The sequence below is a fragment of the Capsicum annuum genome, chromosome 4, assembly GCF_002878395.1.
Source record: "Capsicum annuum cultivar UCD-10X-F1 chromosome 4, UCD10Xv1.1, whole genome shotgun sequence".
Classification (NCBI taxonomy): Eukaryota; Viridiplantae; Streptophyta; class Magnoliopsida; order Solanales; family Solanaceae; genus Capsicum; species Capsicum annuum.
This window is the reverse complement of record NC_061114.1, coordinates 170830340-170846414: the sequence shown is the minus strand read 5'-3', so window position 1 is coordinate 170846414 and position 16075 is coordinate 170830340.

Genomic DNA, 16075 nt, shown 5'->3' with positions numbered 1-16075 from the left:
CTCTGGATCCTGTGCCTCTGAACCTATGGTGTCTAATAAAACACCATAGCATAAATATGTCAGTACAGGAATATACCGAGTATGTAGATGAGGTAGGCTAATACAAGGGATCATGCATGCATAATATCTAAACTAAATAATCTTGAAGCTGCCGCATGAGAACACATACATGAATGCACAGACCATGAACACAATCACCACAACTCTAGATACTGAAACTTGGATACCACTTCACTGCAGACTGAACTCACTACTAATACTGAGATACTAAATCACTGACTCATCTGATACTGATAACTGAGAGTCTGGATGTACTTACATCAAGGACTGAATTCTGAGCTTACTTCTTTTGACTGACAAAATTAGAGATCAACTTTTCTAACAAATTATTTTGAAAACGATTATCAATGATAAGAAGTATGATCATGTCCAAATCTAACAACAAGAATACTCAACAGAATCTTAGATAAAGATCAAGCCTATCTGATGGGAGATCTCTAGATATGATAATAAGAATACTCAACATGGTCTGAGATAGAGATCAAGCCTCTCTGATGAGAGATCTCTAGTTATGATAATAAGAATCTGTATATGAGACCAAGCCTATCTCATGGGATGGTCTATAAATCAATGGAACTATCTGAGTTCCTTACTGAGATAGACGACTGTACCACACAGTCCTAATTTCTAAAGATTGATACTAAAACTACAATTGTGGGACGTAGGTACTTAATCGACATGACCCAACCTACCACAGGTGGGGTCCAACTTGTAACCCCAGCTGGAAGGGTGTCAATATCGTACCATGGATAAAGACCTCTCTGGTTAAGCCTCTCTGATGAGCGGCCTGAGGTAGTATAATAGTCAAACCTCTCTGATGGTGACAACCTCTACTAATGGGGACTCCTGCATCCTATGCTGGCTATGTAGTTCTGGAGTTCAGGGATTGCTCCTAGCGACTTAGCCTTTCTGACAGGAGAGCCGCCATCCCTTTCCTCGCTCGATGCTAGCTTCTACTCCCAACTGAAAGACTCTGAACTGAATTATCAACTGAACACAACTAAATTGAATCTGATCATATTTCTCAAAATATCTGACTGAGTTATACTGAGATTACTTAGTTTCGTATCTGATGGAAAACGTATCAAATCATGGTATCTGACTGATGATACAGAGCTGGAATAGATTACTCGAATCGCTTCTGAGATTAGAATTGAATCACTTGAATACTATTAGATCTAAGCTGATTACATGGTTGAGGCTAGATTACTAGCAATACAGAGATTACAAAGATAACTGAGATTATTGAGCTTTCTTAAGTTCTACACTTGTCTGAGGATGCAGAGTTCTATAGTTCACCGAGTTCTGAGAATGATGGCTTGACTGGAATTATCAAGAAACTGACATGGGATCTAGACAATAGCTCTATTGTCGGGTATAAATACCCCCAGGACTCGATAACATAAAAGTAAAACATAATCATTCTTAACTAGTCATTACCATAATTATTCATTCATCATCATAAGCATTCATTCATCATCACAAGCATTCATTTATCATCAGAATCATCAAAGCATCTCACAGTCATTAAGACATCACCTCAAGCATTTAAGGATCACAAGCATCTATTCATCATCACAATCGCCAAGGGGTCACTTTAAGCATCTCTGAATCACAATCATATAATAACGTAGGGGAAATATGCTACTAGATCGTACTCCATTCAACAAGGTTTTACCTTAACTATTTCATACCTATATCAATCTTGACATGTGTTTGGATATCACATGGCTTGAGGAAACTTCATACTATCATGGAATAATTCATTCACTTGGGTATTTTATCAAATACTAGGCATGCATAAACTAACTCACAATTTGGGGTTTCATCTTCAACATAGTACAATAACCCTTATTCCTTACCTAAGCTCTTTATCAAATGTAGGGAAAACATGCTTCGCTTATTCAATCATTTATACACCCATTTGACATAAACACATCACATAGAAAGCAACATAAGGAAGATTCATCACAAATATCACATGGATTCCACCTACTAGGGTTAAGGCTCATGAATCTTGTAAAAAAACATGAATCAAAACTCAACAACACATTGAACATCAATTTCAACTCATACAAATCATTAACAACTCATAAACATAAAAATTTTTGAGTTTTGAAAAGGGTTCTTGAGCTTCTTGGATGAAAGGGACTTAAGAATCAACATCTACATACCTTAATCTTTGAAATTGGATGAATTCTAATGCTTGAGACTCTATCCGCACTTGTAATAAATAATTATTAAAGTCCACACTATGAGGAACTTGATTCTTGAAGAAATCTTAAAGATTTATGGATGATTTTTGGAAGTTTAGGGTTCTTGAGTTGAAACCCTAGATATTCTCTCTTTAGAGAATTGGAAGAGAAATGGAGAAATTAGGATTTGAGTGAGGGTTCTCATATTTATAGAGGCTTCCAAAGGTGGGAAATGACCAAAATACCCTTGCAAAAACATCCTTAAATTGCTGGAAAAAAATAGCTGACGACATCCGTGACAAGCCATCAAGTTGGTGATAGGCCGTCACGAATTGTCGTCACAAAAGGGTAAAATTTTGAGTTTCTAGTTAAGGTTGACGACATTGGAGGTAGGCCATAACGGGCATGAAGGCTTGTCAAAAAATTTTGTCACCAGGGTCAAAAATCTGCCCAGGTTTGACGACATTGGTGATAGGCCATCACGGGTGTAACGGCTTGTCACAATTGTCCTCACCAGTTTCCCAGCCAAACATGCTGGAGTCAAATGGGCATAACTCTTTGCTATGATATTGGTTTTTGACAAAATTGGTATAGTTGGAATAATTAAAAGAGATTTCATTTGATATATAGTAGGTCCTCTAATTCGATATATAGAAGGAGTTATGGTCGATTGAAGTTGACCAAAGTTTTGACGCTCACTAAAACTTGAACGATAGGAAAGCTTTCAACTCGTCCTTGAGTTAGAGGACCTCTATGATCTTAATTCATGCTCAAATAGATTACCACACAATTGAAGATATTTTTGAAATATTTAGACTTAAATTTTTGCTTTACCAAATACGCTCTAAGGCTCAGACTGGAAGAGGATTTTGCAGGGCATTACATTATATCCCCATTGAGAACATTTATCCTCGAATGTCGCTTAATAAACTAAAAATATGGATCAACAGAACCTACTTAAGAAATGAAAACATTTCAAGGGATGCTTATGCAACTGGAATAACTCACATACTGAGTTCTCATACTGGGTATGATTCATATCTGGTGCATGTAATACTCGACTGATTATACTCATAGCTGAATTCTCATAACACACATGCATATCTGATGCATGGACTCATAACTGGGCTGATCTCAAGAATGCATAACTGATCACACACTGACAAGCTGAACTCATTTCTACTAAATGCGTATATCTAATGCATAAATGTCCAACTAAGCTGACTTTCGAAAGCACGGCTTGATAATGCAATAACGACTGATGCTAACTTCATAAAAAAAATCTGAACATGCATTGGGATAAATCTAATGGCCTGCAACATCATAATACTATAGGGTATCTCCCCCTTGGGACTTTATGTCCTTCTAAATATACTTCATTGAAATATTGGGGCGGTGTGCGGGGAACCTACAGACTGGGTCATGATTAACTGATCAAGATCTGAAACTCATGTATGACTCATACTAACATATAAGCTCAAAATGGAAGCAAAGGATCTATCAATGCATGTTATAAAGATAAAGGGCTCATAACATACCTGGGTCTATTTTAGGGAATCCTTCCCAATCAAGGCAAGCCCAAAATGCACGGAGTCTACCCCTTTGAGTCAGTACTCTACATTCTCGCATTCTATAGCCTAGCTCACCAAAACCAAAACACACATCACTACAGGCTCTACACACACCTTGGTGGCGCCTACCATACTCTCCAGAACGCGGACGGATACGAGCACCACTAGTACTACTCTGGGTTTTGGGGCTTGGCGCTCCCTTAGATCTGACACCCCCAAACACAGGTGTAGGTACACTAGCTGAAGATGGAGTTGGAACTAAAAATTTCTGACCATACTGATAAATACTACCACCTCAAGACCCTGACTGCGAGAAACCACGACTACCTGTCTTGGCTCTTTTACTCATTCTCTCTTTCTCCTTCATTCTGTCTGCCTCAATCTGCTGTACATGAATCATTAGCCTAGCAAGGTCCATATCTCTATAAAGCATAGAAGCTCTACACTTTTTCAATACTAACCTGGATACACCAGTCACAAACTTACTCATACTCGCTCTAGGGTCAGCTATCAAGTCAGGAACATACTTAGCTAATTGGTTTAACTTAAGACAATACTCTTTCACGGTCATGGAACCTTGCCTTAGGTTCATAAACTCTTCTACCTTAGCCTCTCTTATATTTAGCAGGAAAATCCTATATAGAAAGGTACTTTGAAACTCTAGCCAAGTCACAGGAGCTGCATTATCCCCTCTACTCTTCTCGCACATCACTACCCAATCATAAGCAACAACATTCAACCTATAAGATGCTAACTCAACACTCTCCTTCTTAGAAATATACATAATCTTTGTGATCTTCTTTACCTTCTCTAGATAAAGTTGCGGGTCCTCACCTACTACTGACCTAAAGAATTTGGGAGAGTTCATTTTCATGAAACTTCTGATTCTGACTGTAGCTGAGTCCCCATTTTGCTGAGGTGGGGCTGCAGTTTGATGATTGCCCGGAACACTAGTCAAAGCTTGGGCTAGCACCTGAAAAGCTACGTGAAACTCTGGATGTGACACACTCTCATTCTCAGGATCTACTGGCTATGGGGGATGATCATCAACCCCACGGACAAAATCTCTACGAGGAGGCATACTCTGTAATTAGAAGAAACAAGTGGATTAGACTGAGGATCAACTTGAGCTCATGCTCACTCGCATGAAATGATCATTGAAAAAAAGAGGAACTGCTCCTAAGAACATCCCGTAGCCTCTTATACATAAATATGGCGCACTACACACCCATGCATAAGACTCTACTAGATGCGGCTTTTTAGAATCCCTAGGATACTCTTGAACCTTAGGCTTTGATACCAAGTTTGTAACGCCCCAAGATCCCATCCCGAGATGTCACACGATGCTTTTGACCCCAAAGGACCACAAGCTAACCCTTTACTGATATCTGTACCTGTAAACTGCATAATATCTAAAATAAATGTGAAAACTAGCCATAAGGTTCAACACATCTATGAATACTCATAATACAGAAAACTGAATACTAATACATCCGTCTGAAAAACATCTAAATAATCTGAACTTGGGAGTTGATGGGACAGCTCCTTAACTAACTCCAACAACTGAAAATAAACAAAGACTAAAGCAATAATAGTAAACTAAAATTCATCCTCAAAAGGAGAGGACTCACTGCTACTGCTGCTGACAGGGACTGAACTACTGAGGATACTCTAGATCCTGTACCTCTGAACCTATGATGTCAAATAAAACACCATAGCGCAAATTTGTCAGTACAAGAATATACCAAATATGTAGATGAGGTAGGCTAATGCAAGGGCTCATGTATGCATAATATCTAAACTAAATAATCTTGAAGATGCCGCATGAGAACACATACATGAATGTACAGACCATGAACACAATCACCGCAACTCTAGCTACTGTTACTCGGATACCACTTTACTGCAGATTGAACTCACTACTGACACTGAGATACTGAATCACTGACTCATCTGATACTGATAACTGAGAGTCTGGATGTAGTTACATCAAGGACAGAATTCTGAGCTTACTACTTTCGACTGACAGAATTACAGATCAACTTTTCTAATAGATTATTTTGGAAGCAATTATCAATGATAATAAGTATGATCATGTCCAAATTTGACAACAAGAATACTCAATAGAATCTGAGATAGAGATCAAGCCTATCTGACGGGAGATCTCTAGATATGATAGTAAGAATACTCAATATGGTCTGAGACTGAGTTCAAGCCTCTCTAATGGGAGATCTCTAGATATGATAATAAGAATCTGTATATGAGACAAAGCCTATCTAACTAGATGGTTCATGAATCAATGGAACTATCTGAGTTCCTCACTGAGATAGACAACTGTACCACACAGTCCTAATTTTTGAAGATTGATATTGAAACTGAAACTGTGGAAAGTAGTTAATAGACATGCCCCAACCTACTACAGGTGGGGTTCAACCTGTAACCCCAGCTGGAAGGGTGTCAATACCGTGCCACGGGTAAAGACCTCTCTGGTTAAGCCTCTCTGATAGGATGACCCTCACAGGAAGTCGGCCTGAGGCAATATAATAGTCAAATCTCTCTAACGATGACAACCTCTACTAATGGGGACTCCTACATCCTGCGTTGGATATGCAGTTCTGGACTTCAGGGATTGCTCCTAGCGACTCGACCTATTTGACGGGAGAGCTTCCATTCCTTCTCTTACTCGGTGCTAGCTTCTATTCCCAACTGAAAGACTCTTAACTGAATTCTCAACTGAACATAACTAAACTAAATCTGATACTGATCATGTTTCTCAAAAAATCTGATTGAGTTATGCTGAGATTACTTAGTTCCGTATCAAATGGAAAAGGTATCGAATCATGATATCTGACTGACGATACAGAGCTGAAATAGATTATTCTAATTGCTTCTGAGATTAGAATTTCATCACTTGAATACTATTAGATCTGAACTGATTACAGGGCTGAGGCTAGATTACTAACGATACAGAGATTATAGAGATAACTGAGATTATTGAGTTTTCTTAAGTTCTGCACTTGTCTGAGGATACAGAGTTCTATAGTTTACTGAGTTTTGAGAATTATGGCTCAACTGGAATTATCGAGAAACTGACATAGGATCTAGACAATAGCTCTATTGTCGGGTATAAATACCCCTAGGACTCGATAACATAAAAGTAAAGCATAATCATTCTTAACTAGTCATCACCACAATTATTTATTCATAATCACAAGTATTCGTTCATCATCACAAGCATTCATTTATCATCAGAATCATTAAAGCATCTCATAGTCATTAAGATATCACCTCAAGCATTTAAGGATCATAAACATCTATTCATCATCACAATCGCCAAGGGGTCACTTTAAGCATCTCTGAATCACAATGATATAATAACGTAGGGGAAATATGCTACTAGATCGTACTCCATTCAACAAGGTTTTACCTTAACTATTTCATACCTATATCAATCTTGACATGTGTTTGGATATCACATGGCTTGAGAAAACTTCATACTATCATGGAATAATTTATTCACTTGGGCATTTTATCAAATACTAGGCATGCATAAACTAACTCACAATTTAGGGTTTCATCTTCAACATGCTACAATGGATCTTATACTTCACCTAAGCTCTTTATCAAATGTAGGGGGAATATGCTTCGCTTATTCAATCATTTCTACACCAATTTGACATGGACACATCACATAGAAAGCAGCATAAGGAAGATTCATCACAAATATCACATGGATTCCACCTACTAGGGTTAAGGCTCAAGAATCTTGTAAACAAACATGAATCAAAACTCAACAACACATTGAACATCAATTTCAACTCATACAAATCATTAAAAACTCATAAACATAAAAATCTTTGAGTTTTGAAAAGGGTTCTTGAGCTTCTTGGATGAAAGGGACCCAAGAATCAACATCTTCATACCTTAATCTTTGAAATTGGATGAATTCTAATGCTTGAAACTCTATCCGCACTTGTAATAAATAATCCTTAAAGCCCACACTATGAGGAACTTGATTCTTGAAGAAATCTTGAAGATTTATGGATGAATTTTGGAAGTTTAGGGTTCTTGAATTGAAACCCTAGATATTCTCTCTTTAGAGAATTGGAAGAGAAATGGAGAAATTAAGGTTTGAATGAGGGTTCTCATATTTATAGAGGCTTCCAAAAGGTGGAAAATGACCAAAATACCTTTGCAAAAACATCCTTAAATTGCTGGAAAAAAAAAGCTAACGACATCCGTGACAAGCCATCAAGTTGGTGATAGGCCATCACAAAAGGGTAAAATTTTGAGTTTTTGGTTAAGGTTGACGACATTGGTGATAGGCCATAACGGGCGTGAAGGCTTGTCAAAAAATTTTGTCACCAGGGTCAAAAATCTGCCCAGGTCTGACGACATTGGTGATAGGCCGTCACGGGCGTGGCGGCTTGTCACAATTGTCGTCACAATTGGAAAGATAATTCAAAGAGATTTAATTTGATATATAGTAGGTCCTCTAATTCGATATATAGAAGGAGTTATGGTCGATTGAAGTTGACTAAAATTGACGCTCACTAAAACTTGAACGATAGGAAAGCTTTCAACTCGTCCTTGAGTTAGGGGACCTCTATGATCTTAATTCATGCTCAAATATATTCTCACACGATTCAAAGTATTTCATTCTTGGAAAGATATTTCTGAAACATTAGATTTTTGATTTACCAAGTACGCTCTAAGGCTCAGACTGGAATAGGATTTTGTGGGGCATTACACGATGATACGAGAATAATCACAGATATAGACTCATGAGAGTGCGTGTTGAACCCGAGACTTGGTGTACGAAATTCAAGAGAAAATGAGGACCTAATTGGGCACCAAAACCATCCAAACACTACACTTGGGCTACACTTGATAGGCGCCCCACACTTAAGGCCTTTTGGTCATTTTTAACTTCTATTTGTTATGTACTATATAAGGAACATTGTAGGGCTTCTTTACTTAGTTTTAGATGATATTTTTAAGTCTTGTAAGACTTAAAACACCATAGTTAGGGTTTGAAAAATCCACTAACCGAAACTACGTCAAGAACTAGTGTGGATTCACTAGTGATTGAGTTTTTCTTGGAAACGTCGATGCCGGAGAGGTGAAATCCGATCTAGTGTCACGTAATAGATAGGTTTTTGTTGTGTGTGGTGTTAAAGGTCCAAGATTGGAATAAGATCTTGTGTTTTTAAGATTATACCCTAAATTTTCTATCTATCTATCCCTTTAGTTTTTATTGTAATCTTGTTAGTGTTTGTAACTTGTAACCGTTTCTTCTTGTTTCTAGTGAAGTTGTTTCTTGTTGTTGTTCTCATATTGTTATTGATCTTCATCTTGTGTTGTTGTAACTTAGTTTGGGTGGCTGTTTTGGTGTTGAAACATACCATTTTATCTCATTCTTCTTGTTATAGTGAATCCGAGAGAGGTTTCCAAAAGGTCCTCAGATCCTTAAGATTAGTGAACTGATTTGGAGTGTGTTTTCGTGCTTTCTTGTTTTTCTTGTATCATTCCCCACCAGTAATGTTGTCTTAAATCATGATACATCTTAGTTACTCCTAAATGGATGGAATAACTGGAACAATGAGCCTTCTCAAAATTAATCTAATCTAATCACCCACTCTTGGCATACAAACTTGACCTCTAATTCTCAAAACACTATTAGAATCAAGCGAGGCTTACTTAGCCTCTCCACTCAACACTTATCTTGAATCACTTTTAACCCAGGCTCATCAAACTGATGTGCTTGAATCTTCTCCATCAAGAAATACCTAGCTACAACAAATGCCAAAATATACCTAGGTGTCGAAATAATAATCCTAACCATCTGGTTTGCCAAAGACTGGACCTCTAAGGCTAAAAGCCTCTCTTGAGTCAAAATATGTGCCAAGATACCCATGCTAGTTGACTTCCAGCTCAAGGCATCCTCAATGATATTGGCCTTACTCAGATGAAAGAGAATAGTCAAGTTATAATCCTTAAATAATTCAAGCCGACGACGTTGCCTCATATCTCGCTGGGTGAAGAACTACTGAAGGCTATGATGATTCAAGAAAATCTCACAATGTACTCCATATAAGTAGTGCCTCCACAACGTCAAAGCAAAAACAACCATGCACAACTCTAAATCATGGGTTGGGTACTTTCTGTCATGGTCCTTCAACTGACGAAAAGCATATACAATCACCTTACCTTCCTACATTAATATAACACCTAACCTAATACCAGAAACATCACAAAAGATGGTAAAATCAACTCCCTCCTTGGGCAAAGTCAAGATAGGAGCTGAAGTCAACAAATCCTTGTGCTTTTGAAAGATTGCCTCACAAGCATCAAACCACTGAAAGAAAATCTTTTTTTGAGTCAACTTGGTCAATGGAGTTGTAATAGAAAAAAAACCTTCAACAAAGCATAGATAATAACCCGCCAAACCAAAAAAACTCCAAATATAGATAGGAGAAGTAGGCCTAGCGTAATCATAAACTACTGCAATCTTGGCCGGAACAACCATAATACCATCCTTGGTCACCATATGACCCAAGATACAAACTCCGACCAAAACTCATATTTTGAGAACTTAGCATACAACTTCTCATCCATCAATTTTTGATACACAATCCGCACATGCTTTTCATGGTCAGCCTCACCACTGGAATAAACCAAGATATCATCTATACATATAATGAGAAAAACATTGAGATACGATCAAAATACCTAATTCATCAACTCCATGAATGCGATTGGGGCATTGGTCAACCCGAAGGACATAACCAAGAACTCGTAATGACCGTACCGAGTTTGAAAGGTTGTCTTTGGAATATCCAAAGCTCTAATTCTCAACTGGTAATACTCGGACCTCAAATCAATCTTTGAAAATACTAAAGCAATCTGAAGATGATTGAAAAAATTATCAATATGAGAAAGATAATACTTATTCATTACCTTATTCAATTGTCGATAATCAACACACATACGCCTATATCCATCTTTTTTCTTCATAAACAAGATAGGTGCACCCAAAGGTGATACACCAGGTTGGATAAATTTCTTATTAAACAACTCCTACAACTGATCCTTTTATTTCTTTAACTTTGCAGGGGCCATCCTATAAAGAGGAATACAACTAGGCTTGGTGCGCGGCTTAACATTAATAACAATGTTAATATCATAATCTGGAGGCATACTAGGCAAATCTATAGGGAAAACATTCATGAACTCATGGACAATACAAACAAAATCTAAAGAAGGAGGTAAAGCAACACTAGTATTATGAATATGAGCCAAATAAGACAAACATCCCCTATCAACCAAACGACAAGCCTAAAGAAAGGATTTAACTCTCTTGGGACCCGAATAAAACACACTCTTCCAAGATATCCTTGGCACACCCGGAGAAGCTAAGGTCACACTCTTATCTTAACAATCTAGGGCTGGATGATAAGGATCTAACCAATCCACACCTTAGATGACATCAAAATCTACCATATCTATGACAATCAGGTCTACCTAAGTCTCACACCCAACAAAAGTCACAACACAAGATTGATGCACCTGATCCACCACTAAAAAGTATCCTATAGGGGTAGATACACAGATAACATAAGATCAGTGCACCTGATCCACCACTAAAGAGTCTCCTACAAGGGTAGATCCACCATAGGAGAAAGTCGATCACTAATCAAATAACACAAATGTAAATCTTAAACAAATGGGGATGCTACCTATAATAACAATGTCGAAAGCCTCTGCCTCTAGTCTTATGGGTATAATATAGCACTATCCACGGCCACCACCTACTTGAGTAGCCCCACAGCCATCACCATGAGCACCACTACCTCTACCTTGCATACTTCTAGTAGAACCTGTACCTCTCATGGCTAATAATTGATATAAAAGTAGCCCTGAAAACACGATGGGGAAAGCCTTGGCCAAATGGCCAACCTCATCACACACAAACAACCTCTGTAGCCCAACTAAATTGAAGGAGGTATGACTGAGCTAGAATGATAACCTGAAGCTGATAAAATAGAAGACACACTACCTAAACCCTTTAAAGTTGCCTGCACTGGTCTACCATGATACCTACAAAAAGCTTCTAGATGCTCTACCTAGAGGAGTGTAACCTTTGAACTTGCCCTAATGGCGTACCATTTTGGCGTCTTCTTGAGATGCTCAAAGAATAGACTTTGACATCTTGCATGATCCACTATACTCTGAAATAACACCCCGTACACTACCATTTTTGTTGTATCTAGTTGGAGAGAAACATCCAACCCATTCACGAACTTTTGAATCTACACAAACTCGATTGAAATATTGGCATAAGAATATCTACACAAGGCATAGAAATATGCCTCATACTCTACAATAGTTATAGAGCCCTACTTTAGGTGATCAAACTTATCTCTCATCCGATCCCTCAAACTGTATGGCATAAACCTATCCAAAAAAGCTTCAACAAACTGATCCCAAGTTATCTCTGGCAAATCGATAAGTCTGCAATTAATAAGTGACCTCCATTAATCTCTAGTTGCATGTCTCAATCGGTAAGTAGTATAAGCAACCCCATGCGACTTAAATAAACCAAGGTTATGCAACTTCTCACAACAATCAATCAAGAAATCATAGGTATCCTCTCCTACAACATCACTAAACTTAGAAGGACCCAAATGAACGAATCTCTCAAACCTCTTTTGATCCTCAAAGGACATAACTGTACTAATAATAATAGGAGATACAGTGAATCTAGTTGGCTGAGATCCCACCTAGGGAGGTAACATATATGTAGGATGAACTCCTAAACTTAGAATTACATACTCAAATGCCAGCACAGAAGAACGAACAACACTCTGAGTCTTTGGAGTACCATAATTAGATGTTGGTTCCAATAGAGGAAACATACCTAGAGCAGACTCTGTCATAGATGGAGGTACAATACTCGAAGCTGGAGGAATATTAGGTGCAATAAAAAGAGCATCCTCTAAATGGGCTAACAAGTGAATCAATAACCCCTCCAAAACTGGGGTAAAAGAACTCTATAGGACTGGAGTGGGATCTATATCTCTAGTATTTCAATCCAAGGCTCAAAGAAGATCCCTCTAGCATACTATCCACTACCTCGAGCCTGTCCAGGCTCGTAACTCACCCTCTAGACTTAGCCCTCTCCATAGATGATAGTACCTTATCTCCAGCCTTACGGGATCTAATCTTCACCATCTGCACATAAAGAGTGAAATGCTATTTAGAATATAAGATATGAAAGATTCACATGATATAGAATGGAATAAGAAAAGTTTTCTAAAGATATCTTATAATCTCTCAAAGATAGATACAAATGTGTACATACTGATCTGTGAGACTTTACTAGACACCCTATTCTTACACTGATGTGACCAATGAAACTCAGCTGCTCTTATACCATTTTGTCAAGACCCAAAAACTAAGGGTCATGATGGCACTTGTCGCGGCAAGCCTTCACAAGTAAGTCAATTATCCAAATTGATTATAAAAGTAACATAGATACCAAAATCTAAGGTAAGACTCCTAGAATAGAGTCAAACTATATATACATAATAATAGTAGAAATATAAAACTAACAATAGCATGCAATATCTCAAAACCTATTGTCATTGTGTTAGAACCACTAAATACATCTTGAATGTCAAAGATACAACAAAAGTCTAAAAAAAGATCAAAATCTATCTCAGAATTCAATATAAGACATGAAACAGATAGGTAGAGTGGTAGAATAACTCCAAAAGCATAGATCATCCGCTACCTCGAGTATACCCAGATACCACCTGAATATCGTGTGTACTCATACCTGGATATGCATTGAAAGAGCACAGTAGGGGTGAATATGGTCCACTTACACTCATAGGTATCATAGGTCGACTGAGAAAAGTAGAAAATAAAGCATATAAAATCCACACTATGTGCACATCACTTGCAATCAAAGAATGTCCCAAACTGTAACCCATATCATCTCCACTAACAGTTCTACAATATACATATATACTATATACAAATACGAGAAAGAAGCACAAGCATACATGTATACCAAACATAAGTATAAAAAGAATTACATATAGATAGATATCACATCAAGGGTAATAATACAACACAAAATGACATAATATATATGAAATTTAATAAAGATAATAATAATGATGTGATGCTCGAGGTTTTCGTACAACTTTCGTATACACCTACCAAGTTGTGCTTCCAAGTAGGACTCTGGGGGTTCACAACCCATATACAATCCAATATCCAATACCAATGGTCCATACTCCTCTTCAACACATATATTGATAAATGTTTTTAAAGATGTCATATTTCTATCAAAAAAGCTAGTATTTTCGGTGTTTCCACGGTGGTGCCAATATTTCATGAATATATATGATATGAGGATGTAATGATTACAACCAACCAAAATGAGAATTTCCAAATCCAATCAATATACCATCTATGTAAGCTGAAATCCACTCATTATACCAACCATCCATGAATCCAATATAATCCATAAGCCAAAAGAGTAAAACATACACAAAATGCCATCAATACTACATAATTTCCATTTTAGGATTTTCACCAGAAAGATACAACCAATATATATATACACATAAGACCAATAATATCAGATTAGACCCTACACAGTCACACGTAAAAAATAATATCTTAAAACCATCAAATAGCAACAACACAGGCCCCCACACAGGCATAACACAATAATAAAACCTTTTTCATGATTGGTTACCATACCATTAACATTATTTTTATACCAATATTAACTACTCAACTAAATTTGAAGAAAGTTAAGTCATAACCTACCTCAAATGTCAAAACCGGTACAAACAAGCCTACTACACTAAGTTTTCACCTCACGAACAGACATAGAATCAACTAAAACAGATAAATATGAAATATAAGCATTAAATGAAAGCCAACGATGCCCATATTGCCCATTTTTAGGTTGGGATCAAATGGACCCCCGAAACAGGTTTTCAAAAAAGAGGGGTAAACTAGAATTTTAGTCCAAAAATATATTTTTCATGATTAAAGAAACTTATGAAGAAAACCTAAGTGAAAATGGGTTGTAATTAGGGTTTATATTGAAAAGTTACAACTTTTAGGCCTTTCGGCTCAAAATCCCCAAATTCCATCTTCAAAACCAAGTTTTAACAGGATTAAAATGATATGAATTGAAGAAGAGTAATTAAAATAGGAGTTCGAAGCTTACCCAAGCTTAAAAATGAAATAAATCCCCAAAACTCAATACTCTAAGCTCCATGTCTCAAAAATGGTAAAAAATCACAAAAATAAGGGATATAATCAACCCAGGTGCGCTTACGCGATGCCTACCTTGTCACATAAGAAAATAGGCCGTTGCTTAAGCAAAAATAACTTAAGTGAGCCTCATGTCTCTTAGGAGACACTTTGGATATCAAGACAAGTCGCTTGAGTGATCAAAGTGTTGCTTAAGCGATGCACCGACTGAGTGATGCACTAGTTGGAGACCTGGAGATTTTAAGTCACTGTGGATCCCTTGAGATTCATCCAAAATTTAGAGAATGCAAATGAACTATTCTACCCTAATAAATTCAATACTCCAGACTCAATGGCAATATCAGATTTTCAAAAACACGTTATTTCACAAAGTGACCCCGCAACTCAATTTCACAACTTTTTAAACCAAGAGTCAAAATAAGATATAAAAATCATAAGACCACAACAACTATGTTATCAATCTAAAATTAATGTTCTGGATCTACTGGCGTGTCTGTTTTGCCATCTGATACACAGATCAATATATGTTGACCAAAGGCAACTATGAAGCTTTTATAATCTCAAAAACCATAATCTCGCACAATCTCATTGAAATGCATTAGGAACTATGCCAATTATCCCAACACCCTAAAAATACCACAATGAAACCTCGGGGAGAGGTAAAATGGTCAAATCATACATAAATAAATAATTCACAAATTTTACTAAAAATTAGGTTATTACAAATAAGAACTAGCAGATGCTGAAACATGAAAATCATGATACAGTGAACCATTGTATACTTAGTTAAAATCTTGTCTTTCAATGAAAGTTTATTTTAAATGAAATAAATCATGTAAGTAATATAGAATCAAACATATGCCTCCATGGCTGGTGTGCTCACTAAAGTGAGCCCATTTGGTCAAATATGATATCTATGGTGGCACATAGTTATGAGACTTGGTT